The sequence below is a fragment of the Nanorana parkeri genome, unplaced genomic scaffold, assembly GCF_000935625.1.
Source record: "Nanorana parkeri isolate BGI_ZX_2015 unplaced genomic scaffold, ASM93562v1 scaffold37, whole genome shotgun sequence".
In the NCBI taxonomy this organism is placed as follows: domain Eukaryota; kingdom Metazoa; phylum Chordata; class Amphibia; order Anura; family Dicroglossidae; genus Nanorana; species Nanorana parkeri.
Window position 1 is genome coordinate 363,495 of NW_017306305.1, and position 11,984 is coordinate 375,478.

The window sequence follows — 11,984 nt, forward strand, 5'->3', positions numbered from 1 at the left end:
AATGCAAGGATTTAATGTATATCCTGATGACACATTCATGTCATGTCTCTGGTTAATTTAATATAAAATCACAAAATATGTGAATATTTGATGGTTGAGACTGCATTCCAGAAATATTTATTCTGTATGACATATCATATGGTTCCGAAATCCAATAAACATATATTACACTATGGAAACCATAGTAGAATTATGGCCTCCCATTAAAAAACAATACGTGCTGCAGCACTTAATTATGAGTGCATCTGCACTTACATTATTTCTGCAAAGTCCCACAAATACCTGTTGAGCATGCCAGTGAAGTTCTCCCTATGCATTTTCATGTACTGGTATGCCAACAATGCTGCACTGCTCGTGAGTTCTGAGCAGAGTTGACAATTTCATGTAGAATATGCCTAATTGCACTACAGTGCGATAAACAAATGTTGCTGGGGGGTGGCTATCAGCATTATCACTGGTGATTTACATGCCTGTAGCTTGTTCATTAGCATTTGGCAACATCTAGTCCTGACTGCTTATTTCTAGATTGACAGCACTGCCTCTGTTGCTCAAATCCTCCCACTGTGAGCTGCCATGTCTGGGAGCGGGAGCATATGAGACACAAATGTAGGAGGGTTTGGCTAAGTCAGGGAAGGTAAAAAAGGTTTTTGTTTACTTTATGAGGCTTGTGCATCACATAGAGGGTTATTCACAAAGCTGCCAAAGGCAGCCGTGTGAATAGCCGACCCGAAGTGAAGTGAGCCGAACGCTGTTCATGCTATTCACTTCAGGTACACCGACTGAAATCAGCTCTACATCGGCTTGCTGAGATGACGGCTGGCTCCGCCCAGCTGTCAGAAGCAGGCTGTCGGTCGGCCAGCTTCAGCTTTCACCTTGGCTCAGTCAAGCCGAAGCATATGCCTTCGGCTCGACTGAGCAGCTCGACCAACTTCGGGAGCTGTACGGGCTATAGTGAATAGCCCGTACAGCAGCCCTTCAGTTCTGGGGCCGAAGCTAGCCGAAGGATCAGCCGAAGCTACAGCTAGATTATTCGGCAACTTTGTGAATAACCCTCATAGTAACTAAATTTGCTACATGGTTACACTGCCATACAGAAGCCTATAGTTGTACATAATAACGTTATATTTAACCATATGAGATTTCTATATGTACTCTGGAGTACTCCTTTTTATATTTTCTTACGAGCCTAAAAATCATGCAAATGTTTCTATACATTGCTGTTACAGTTCTGTGCTCATAAATCTCGCATTAAAAAAAAAAAAAGACGTTCTTCCTTCCCAGTTTATATAACTTTCTGGCTGCTCTTTACTTTATATACAAGCATGCTGTGGTCAGCCATAACATTATGACAACTGAGAGGTAGGCAAGTTGGCGAAGGGAATGCGATTCTATGTTCTGCTGGAAAACCTTTGGTCGTGCCATACTTTGACACATATTACCTTCCTAAACATTGTTGCTTCCTTCATTGAAATGGTTTTCCCTGATGGCAGTTACCTCTTTAAGCAGCATAATGTGCCCTGACACACTGCAAAAATGGTTCAAGAATGGTTTGAGGAACTTACCAACAAGTTTGAGGTGTTGCCTTTGCCTCCAAATTCTCCAGATCTCAATCATATCAGGCATCTGTGGGATGTGCTGTAAAAACAAGTCCGATTCATAGAGGCCCCACCTTGCAAATTATAGAACTTAAAGGACCTGCTACTGTCGGCTTAGTGCCAGATACCACAGCATACCTTCAGAGGTCTAGTGGAGTCCATGCCTCGATGGGTCAGGGGTGTTTTAGTGGCAAAAACGGGGATCTTCTCAACATTAGCTGGATGGTCATAGTGTTATGGCTGATTGGTGTGTACTTGCGTTCAACAGTTGGGTTTAGATCTTAAAAGAGAACTATGGGGTTAGGGCTTTTCCCCATAGTTCTCCTAAGGGTAACGGGAGGACAAAAACTAGCATCCTCCCATCACCCTAAGCTCAGTATACCGCGAGCTACAGCTCGTATACACCGTATACAGCTCGCGGTATACTGAGACGCCGCAGCTGAAATGGATCCCGACAATTATGTCTGGATCCGCCCAGCTGCGTGAGTGACAGCTGACTCTGCCTATCTAGAGGCAGAGCCAGCTGTACCTGCCCCCTCCCCCGTCCGTTCCGCCAGTCAGCGCTGAAGGATCGAAGCGGGGAGGGGGGAATCCAGCCCCTCCCCTGTCACTAATGTGACAAAGTGACATAAGGAGTAATAGAAAAAAACATGTACATTGCATTACATTAATAGTCACAATAATTAATTTATGGACAAAGAAAAATCTGATAGAGAACAATATTGAGGGTACAGTGTTTTCCAAAACTACAGAGGAAAAAGATTTGGGGATGCTTATTTCAGATGATTGCAAAAGTAGTAGAAAACGTGGCCTGGCAGTAGTCAAAGTGAATAGAATTCTGGGGTGCATCACTAGGGGGATCACCAGCAGGAGGACGGAGGTCCAGTCTTGAGGAAAAAAGATAAAGGGGGGGACATGGTTGAAACCTTTAAATACTTTAAGGGTATAAATAAGGTCCAGGATGACAGTAATTTCAATATGAAGCTAAGATTAAGAACATGGGGGACATGATCTAAAACTAGCAATAAGAAAGATCAAATCTAACGCTAGAAAGTATTATTTTACCAAAAGACTAGTGATGCTTGGAACAAACTTCCAGCAGCAGTGGGTCAGTTCTCAGTAATTGAATTTAAACATGGGGCAAACATAGAGACATAAAAGTAAATAATAGAAAACAAAAATAAACACAAATCAAAAAAGGGACAGGCTTGATGGACTACTTGGTCTTTTTCTGCTGTCACTCTTTTTTGATTAGCTGCAGAAAGTTAAACATTACATTCAGATGGATACCAAGCCAAATATTTACTTTTTAGAAAAACTGAAATGAAACAAACGAGTGTGTAAAGGTTGAGCATGAGAGAGTACACTCAACCTCTCTTAAATGAGCAGACATTATTAATCGATCTACATTATAGGAACACAACTTTACAAAAAAAACATTATGGCCTCACTCAGAGTGAAGAAATATATCACATGATATAGAATGTTCCAAATATGTAACAGCTGTATAGGTGAACAGTTCAAAAACAGAGATTAAAAATATCTAAAATTAGTAGTGAGAGCAACTTTAATTAACAAAGGGTTTTTTTTGCCCCTCAGACTCATGATCAGGAATTATAATGAACCCTATTTTTGGTCCTTAGCATTGGTAGAGTGGGGGTAGGAAGCATTTTAATTCGGATTGTTACTGAGTCACTCCACAGCTTGTGCACTATAGGACAAGCCACACAGTGGCTCAACTTTTTCTTCTGCACCGCTGCTGCTATGTTTTATGTGTTCTAATGTTCGTCTCCTTTTCTGTAGGTGCTTGGGCAAAACTTTACTGATTTGGGTTGGTCAATTCACTAAAAAGTAGTCTGTGCTTTCTCGATGCCCAAGCCAGCATTCTGAAATGTAGAAGGATTGTTACAGCACGGGCAAAGGTTACATGAAAGAGCAGCCGGGTGACTATTTACACGATTTTCAGACCCCAGTCAGCTCTCGCCCATAACCAGTCTCCCCCTCTCCTAACAACTAAATCAGTGGCATAGCCATCACTACTTATCTTGAGCCCCACCATTTTTTAGGATTCTTCTCCTCCAGCAACTCTTGAAGAATTATGATGTCTCAATAGGTATGAGCATCTCTGTAACCACAGATGCATAAAGGAAGGAAGACATGATCATGCTAAAGGTCAAAGAGGGAGTGATGCAAAAAGCCCAAGCCTGGTGCCCCTGGGCTATTTAGAAGAGTGTTTTATGATTGGAATGATGGATCGTAGGGATTTAGCGGCTCAATGGCTGACATGTTGACATTGTTGTATATGGAAAAATAACTTGATATGTTCAAATAGGCCAATTCTTTCGCTCTGTTGGATGAATGCTAACAGTGTTTTGAAATACTGATCAAACAACACATTTAGATTTTCAAAACTATTGCTGTACTATCTTGAGATAACAATGCGGGGCAGCTCAGTGAATTCAGTTTTATTTTCTAAGCCACCGGGGCCACAAACCCAAGTTAAATAATAATATAAATCATCTATGGCGCACACTTGAGGTACCAGTCCCAAAAACCATGAAAAATCTGTATTTAAGTTTTTTCTTTCTTACAAGGGAGCAAGAAGGTCCACAAGGCTTAATCCCCCCATCCCCCCACCCCCCAGTTCCCTGTACAAATGTAGAAGGATTCCCTCCTGTAGTTTTCCTAAAGTTAAATTTATGAAGTTTCCTTAGCTACCCAAAAATGGGATGTGGTATTGCCCATGCTCAATACTTCAGCTTTTTATTTAGGCCTTGCTGTGCTGTACCTAGTCCCTTTTTGTGATGGAGCAACACCTTTCTTTCTACTTGTCACAGACAGAACATCTGATGCAAAGAATGCCATTTTCCACAGTTTCAACATGGCCTTAGACAAGGGTGGGCAAACTTCAGCTCTCCAGCTGTGGTGAAACTACCAATTCCTTCATGCATCTGTCACAGGGAGTCATGCCTGTGGCTGTGAGAATCTTACAATGCCTCCTGGCCTGGGATGTTTAAAGATAGAGGGTACTGCTCAAGCTTGAAACAACATTTCCCCCCTGCCCTCCTTCTGACCCTTTGAGGTTCTCTTCATGTGATATAGATGCATTTTGTTATTGAGAATTCAGATTAAGGTCAACTGGAAAATGTTTCTCATTTAAGCACAACTGCTATATGCTACAATGCTTTAGTAGGTTACCAAATGGTTTCACTAGTTACTTGAAGTTGTGTATTCCTTCTTGGCTTCAGGTTCCTTCTCACATTTATCAAACCACATCATGCAACAATAATACCAAAACCAGATCTCAGATACAGAATAATGAAAAATGTTGCTAACTGGATTTAGCTGCATTTGTCACAAACAAACTAGGCAATAAAAGTCAAATATAGGCATATAATGCATTTACTTCAATCATAGTAATCCAAATATATAAAAAAAAAGTGTTTGGGCTGAATTCTCCTTCCTTGAAGAGGTAATTAAGTATCATACAGTTGGGAGCCTGGTGCAAAAAGATATCCAAAACTTACAATATAAATACCACTGGCCTACATTTAAATGTCACCTAACCTTGCTAATTGAATAACCAATTAAATATGTGTAGCATGTTACTGCAAATTTCCAGCCAAAGCATTTTTCCTAAAATAGAAATGTGAGGTAATTAAACCTGAATCCCAGACATTGGCACACTGATACGTGTCATACATGTTGCCCAAATAAAAAGTTCTATGTTTTTTTTCTTGCAACAAACACTCTACATTGAAGTAAATCCAGATCACAATGTTAAAGTGTATTCAAAGGCAACACTTTTGGCCTGCCAAGAGAGAAAATTATGGGAAATCCTGATTTTTACATATGTTATGTCAGACGTGAAGGGAAATCTTACAATGGGGACAACTGTTCAAGAAGAGAGTTCCCCTCCCCTTTTTTTCACATCCTGTTGTATCTCCAAGACAGAAAGTGAAGGTAGATTTCCCCAGCAGGACACAGACAGCAAAAAATTATCAGATGGTAGTTTTAATTTTTCCCTACTCCTTATAAAAAAAAAAGTTATTGTACTTCATTGTACCTTTTTGTATTTAGTGAAGTTTTCCCTTTAAATAATTTCATGAACACACTGATATTAATAACATGCTGTAACAACCTTTATTCCTTATAAAACTCCAGAAACTCCAGGTCATGTGATATCTAATGCCTCATACACCAAAGCGTAACACTTCTATATTTCACTGTTCATGGGTAGTGGCATTTCCTTTGTGGCTTGATCACATGGCCTGACCACTAGGCCCCTAAATATGGGCTGATTAGGAGCTAGTGGTAAAAGGCAAATAAATCAGAAGCAAAGGACCCCACATGATATTGCACAGTGGTGGCTGATTGATTACAGGCAGAGGGGGAAGCATGGGTATTATAGAGGAGGAAAAGAGGTAAGATATGCTAGCTACTTTAAAGCCACATAATTTTCTTCTGTCCTAAGTTCAGTTTCATGTTCAAAATATATTTAAATAATTTAAAGTGAACCTGTGGTGAGGCTTGGACATTCTCACATATACTGTACATATTTCTAACAAGCAGTAAGCAAGCTTTAAAACAAGCCCTTACTGTGAGGAGGGCTTGTTTTGTTCCCTTGCCTTCAGTGCTTCTGCTGTGAATGTTAAAGTGATTTTAAGTCAAACTTTTTAAAATGCTGATTAAATCACTTACAATAGATGCTGCTCCTTGATGTTTAAAAGTTTAATTTCCTGCAGAATCCGCTAGTGCCCTGAGCACTGGTCCTGTTTTAGGGTGGCTCCTTTCCCTTGCAGGGTCCTATGGGGCCACCCTTGTGTTTGCTAGTAAGCTGTGTTTGTATCCACATGCACACAGGCACAGCAAGGCAAGTCAGTGGACTCCGCCCTGCTCCCTTCCCACTTCCTCCCTCTTCCCTTCTCCAAGCTGGTAGATGGACAGCTGCTAAAGACTGTGCAGTCTTTTATGATCTTGTACTGGACAGGAAGTTCAGGGAAGTAAAGCCGAGAGAGTTGAAGCCAGCTGTTTGGAAACAGGATGACTGTAAGTGCTTGGACAAAATTGTAAAGAAATACTTTGCTGGGCAATGTATATTTGTTTGATCTGGATTCAATAGTGAAAAACATTTCAGAGTTTAATAATACTTTAAGTTCCTGCAGCAATAGAGATCAATGGTGGCTTGTTTTAAAGCTCATTTACTACTTGTTAGGCATTTGAATATAGCCTGGTCACAGGTTCACTTCAAAGTTATATTAAAGTAAAAAAGGTTTTAAGCTATGTCAAATGATGATAAAATCACTTAAAATGAATATTGCTTCTTGATGTTTAAAAGTTTTCGTTTCCTGCCGAATTAGCTGGTCCCCTGAGGGCTGGTCCTGACTTCCTGTTTTAGAGTGACTCCTTTCTCAAGCAGAGTGCTACGCAGTCACCCTTGTGTGCACTAGTAGGCTGTGCATGTCTCCACATACACACAGACACAGCAAATCAAGCTACTTCCCTCCCCCTGCTCCCCTCTCCTCCCTTTCCCAAGCTTGTAGATGAACAGTTGCTGTAGTCTGCTCTGTCCCTTGTGATACTGTACTGGACAGGAAGTTCAGGGAAGCTGAGCAGAGAGACTTGGAAGCAGCTGTTCAGACACATGATGATTGTAAGTATTTGGGCAAAAAAGCCCATGCTTTGTTGGGGCTGGGCAATGTATATTTGTATGATCTGGATTCATTATTGAAAAAAAGTTTGAGAGTTAAATAATACTTTAAGACTTATTGGAGTATAATGTATACAAAGGCCAATAATCTGACTTGACTAGGATTTAGATATGAATATAACATAGTTAAGATATATTGCATTAAAACTATAATAATTATCAATGCTAATGTCATTGTTGGGCTATCGTTAGTTGAAATGCTTTTTTTTTTTGGGCACAAACTATATACATTGAATCAAGAGAGGAATTCCCCTGTGTGTATTGTATTGCTTTAACGTTTATTTTAACTTTTTGATGCTTCAGTACAGTAAATCAGATATGCGTCATTAGAGACCCAGTAAATAGACAGAACAAAGCTGTAAGTAAAATCCGATTTTTAGCTTTAGGGAATGAGTGTGCTTTATATCTATATGGATTAGCTTTGATTTTTCTTTTGTTTTTTTCTTCTTGGTTGATTCAAAATGAATAATTCATCTTCATTTTTTAATAATTACTAATCTCCAAAAAGAATATGGCACACGTTTTATGAAAAATTATAGCAATTGTCTACTGCTTCAGTAAAATACAGTTTGAATTTAAGCTTTATACCAGTTTTTAACTAATACTTCCTTAGAATGTCCTTTGGATGAAAAGTATACACCCCATGGGTGTAGGCCTAAATTGACATCTCTGGATCGTTTGTGGGGAATACCAAATTAATTATAGGAATGCCATGAATACTAGTATTATACGATTATTTGTACCCAGAGAGCAAGGGCAATGACAATAATGGGTTTATTTAATATGACAGTACAAAGAGAGAAGATGAGGTGCTAAGTGCAGTAATTGATACAAACCCATGTCCTGGTTGCTTGCTATAGGTTACCTAGCACATGGCTCTGAATTTAGGGCAAGTTCTAATCCTTTAGATACCACTGAGACATCTAATCTGTGCCCCTTAATACTAGTTGATTTCCCCGGTAATAAAGGATATTCCAAAATATTCTTGTTGGATAGCTTTTGACTGATTATGTGTGTGTGTATATATATATATATAAACTCTATCCTTATGATATATATTATATTGCAAAAAGCAAAGCAAACACGTAAAATAAAAAGCCAACAAGTAAAAAATGTTAGCCATTTTTTAATAACCTAGAAAGAACAAACAAATAAAGATTTGTATCTAATTGGTCGCTAAAAACAATAAATACATTTGTATAGCATTGATAGGCCACTATACAGGTAACATGATAACCATGTAACATGCACAAATTATTAACAAATAAAAAGATGCAACACTGCCATTTCGTGCAACATACTCAAATGAGATGTTGCAATGACTAGAGGCTCGATTCTTTCGTTTACAATCAAAACTAATTTCATTGACTCTTTCCTTCCTTCCACCCAGTATTCTGCTTGTCTAAGCTACCCTGTTATAAATCCTAAGACGTATACAGTCTGACTTCACAGCACCCAGCATAATAAACAGCACTTATCACACTGTCTGCAGGCAGTTCAATCCAACACGACTGTGAAATAATTAGAATGTATTGTGGCTACATTACAAAGGGTGTGCACGCAGTACTGTGAGGAATCCACAGGCTGCAGAAATTTACATTGCATGCTTTCCTCCATCTATCGATGCCTACTGCTTCTAACAAACTCTGCTCATTTCATTGTTACCACCACAGTGGTGTGAATACATACACTGCATATAAATTAACATATAGGAAAATTCTCAAGCTCAAGGACTGGGCAAGGGGGCACAGTGCCCAGGCTTGGCTCTTGTCTCAGAGATCACCAGCTGTATTCATAAATAACCTCATTATATCCCTCTCCTTATAAACAGCATGCTCTTTGTACTCTGTGATTCCATGGAAAACTGATCCGGACTGACATACAGCTATGCAATTGAACTAGGTTAGTTATACGTTGTATCGAATGTGTTTTGTTTTTTAGGGTATACAACTACAGTCATGTGGCCATTATGTATGTATGTATATTGCATATATCACTCCCAGATCTCAATAGGAAAATAATTAGTCAGGTATGAAAGATAGACATGACAGACAGACAGACAGACAGACAGACAGACAGATAGATAGATAGATAGATAGATAGATAGATAGATAGATAGATAGATAGATAGATCTATCTGAACATCTGAACAAAAAAGAGCCTAATTTCCAGTATCACAGACTTCTAGAACAAACAGTATTGTCATCTACTGACATGCCTGACTTGAATCAACAATTCTGTTCCTCTAGAGAATTATAGGAGGAAATAGTGCAAACAGACCCCAGGCTGAGTGGTGTGCTCCTGCCCACTCTATACTTTTTTTGTAGTAAGTTATACTCCACTCAGAATCATACAGGGAATGGGCATCATTCCCAAAACTGAAAGCAAATCTGTCAAATTAAGGTTTTTTTTGAAGAGTCAACACAAATGAAAAGAGCCACATTCTAGCTATAGAACTAGAATGAGAACAGGCCAGTATACATTTCAAGCAATTATATTATACAGGAGATATTTAATGGTAAGGTTAATGGGTAGGTCATTGTGATTTATTAACTCTCAGCTGTTGGAAACTCTGGAATAAAACAGAATGAATATCAAGAAGCGAATGCAGGCTGAGACTTTTTATGATTAGCCAAAACCAAGTAAACACAAAAATACAAAACTGGCCTTATTTGGTTGGGGGAAAGAATTCCAACAAGCAAATACAGGTTGCAACTTTTTTTGAGTAGCCAAGACCAAGTGAACACAAAAATAAAATAGGGCTCATTGGTGGGGGAATGAAATCCAAGAAGCAAATGCAGGCTGTGACTTTTTTCTGAGTAGCCAAGACCAAGTGAACACAAAAATAAAATAGGACTCATTTTGTTGGGGTAATACATTGTGATCTCATTTATGAGCATTGATTAGAGAGTTTACCTCCAAACAAGGAACAAATACTGGGTTTAGTCCCTCACTAGAACAGGGGAGCCCATTCCCAGCATATGGAACAGAGCAAGGCAGACCTTTTTTATCAGCAGCATTACCAGAAAGCATCAGAATAAAAGAGAGGATCTCTAAATCTGGAGCTTATACCCGACAAATACTTCCATACATTACACGCAGGAAGGATATAATGCAGGCTCACTCGCAGCATCAGGTTTTTTTTTATTATCAGAAAACAGAACAGGATCATCTTAGAATAACTGGGTTCAGTTTCAGCATCAGATACAGAAGCCAGGTAGAGAATAGGTGTCCAAGAATCAAACTAGTCAGGAATAGGTGAAATACTGTCACATCCATTAGAAACAATAGGGATCATCATCCCAATGAAAGCTCAGCTATGATGCATGATGAGCACTTTGCCATTGGCAGGAACTCCTCCATCAAACTTGACGGTAGTTGAATGCCGATACAGGCTGCTATAGCGACCGCGATCGCCGCTCAGCTCCAGCATCAGCACCAGCAATAGGCGGCCGACATCGGGGATGGGGATCATGGAAGGCAATGCTGGGAAGACAGCTGAAGCGCAACAGGCGTCATTGGAAAATACAAGTGGAAGCTCCCTTACCTGGAGGAACTACCTGACGCCGCTGGAAGGGGATGAAGACAGCGACAACATGCTGCTTGTGGTCTCCTATAGCCCGGGTGTCAGAGAGATCGCAGGCGATGATCCGTGCAGTCACTGATCTCCATCCATCCTGAGGATCGCAGGCTTCTCCAGCATCCAGTGCCCCTCCTGCTGCAGCCCAAGGGAGGAGAGACCGGTGTGTGTCTGTCTGTGTGTGTGTATGTGTATGTGTGTGTGGACTAGCCAGACAATGAAGAAGATGAACACACACACACCCAGCACAGTCTGACTGTGGATCTGCTCAGCAACATTCACCACTGAAGGGCTGGGTGCTGCTGCTGTGGATGTGGGTGGGTGTGATTGTGACTCTACAAGAGTGTCATATCTCTGGAGTGTTTCTGATTTTCAGGCATGACCCTCTTTCCAGCTAACAATCTCTTAGAAGCCATCAGAATTTCTTTTCCTCTTTCTCTCGCTCTGTAGCAATGTTCCCTTTCTCCTCCTCTGCTTTTTTACCAGTCACATTGCAGGAACCTGTCTGGCATGAATAATTCCTCCAGGTTGAAAAAGCAGCTCTGCTAAATTGTGCAATACTTTCATGTATTGGGTAAGGAAAGGCATGGGTAACTGAATCATTCGCTCCAGTGTAAAATATGCGAATTGTTGGAGGGAAATTATGCATTTAGTTGAGGGATTGGCTCATTAACAGGTTCTGGGATTTAGTGAGGCTTGGTATGATCTGTAGGGCTTTTTGTTTGTTATTTGAAATGATATGGGTTCCTGGTATTGCAGCAAGCTCATATGTTGCATTTCTGGATATATGTGCACATAGTTGATTTGGGGAGCTGTGTTGGGAATAAGCAGTACAGCTATAGACCCATGGGCCCTGATGCACATTTTGACCTTTGGCCCCCCCCTTTCGTCCACTGATTTTATTGAGCATCCCTCTTAAAGTGACAGTAAACTCAGACGTTAAACCTTAAAAATGCATTCACGTACCTTAAATATTAAAGGAGAACTATGAGGTGAGTACTTTTCACTCACCTCATAGTTCTAGCCGACCTGTGACAATGAGACTGTCCCAGGTCGGCTCAGTAGATCGGGAGGTGAGCGAACACATACCGGGTTCGCT

At 40.2% G+C, this 11,984-nt stretch overlaps 1 protein-coding gene across 1 annotated transcript in view; it reads right to left on the reverse strand.

Annotated features, from left to right (window-relative positions):
* The window catches only part of LRRC3B (leucine rich repeat containing 3B), a 143,403-nt gene extending 132,115 nt beyond the window's left edge, over positions 1-11,288 (reverse strand). Inside the window, exon 1 of the mRNA XM_018570099.1 lies at positions 10,853-11,288. The gene's annotated coding sequence lies outside the window, so the exon portion shown is untranslated. The remainder of the gene's footprint in view (positions 1-10,852) is intronic.
* Between the last annotated feature and the right edge of the window lie 696 nt (positions 11,289-11,984).